We start from the raw sequence: 710 nt of genomic DNA on the forward strand, positions 1-710 counted from the left end.
AAATGCTGAGTGACTGACATACAGGTCACTTGAACTGTCAGATGAAAATCCAAGTGGAGCTGGGTTAATTCATTCTTGTGATAAAATTCCTTTCAGTGATGGATTATCCAGATGGGTGGGTAGTGGGGTCCTTTGCAACTCCACCAGTTCCCTAAAATGTTTCTTACTCCACAGGCAGAACAAGGACAGGATGCTCATGAGCTGGTTCTTGTCACTCAGAGTCGGGGTGAGGAGGCAGGAGAAGAGAGACGCAATGAAGATAGTTCGTTTCTTTAAAAATCTAATGCTGGCTTGTCGATATAGTAGGTACCAACTGTGAAAAATTGCTTAAATTTAAATTGATTAAGTCAAAAGTTTAAAGCAAGCTCGGCAGTTACAGTTACTACAGTTCAAGTTAGCAGAGGTCTGGGCAGCTAGAATACTCCGCCATTTCAGAAGTTCAACTGGGCAGTGCCACTCAAAGAACCCAGAGCAAATAAAAACTCCATTCCTGGGGAGGCTGGAAGTCTTCCAGATGGAGCCAGACAGCAATTTGCTCTGAGGACTGCATATAACCTGACGGGAAAGGGCTGCAGGATCCTGGTGCAGTCAGTGCTGAAGAAGGAGAGATTCCCATGGGCTGCTAGGGAGGGGCAGCGTGGCCAGCATCTCACCTGGAGCCTTTGGACAACCGCTCCTGCTTGCTGCAAGAAGCAATATGTAGATGCTGA

The sequence above is a fragment of the Myodes glareolus genome, chromosome 12 (assembly GCF_982192425.1).
Source record: "Myodes glareolus chromosome 12, mMyoGla1.1, whole genome shotgun sequence".
NCBI lineage: Eukaryota > Metazoa > Chordata > Mammalia > Rodentia > Cricetidae > Myodes > Myodes glareolus.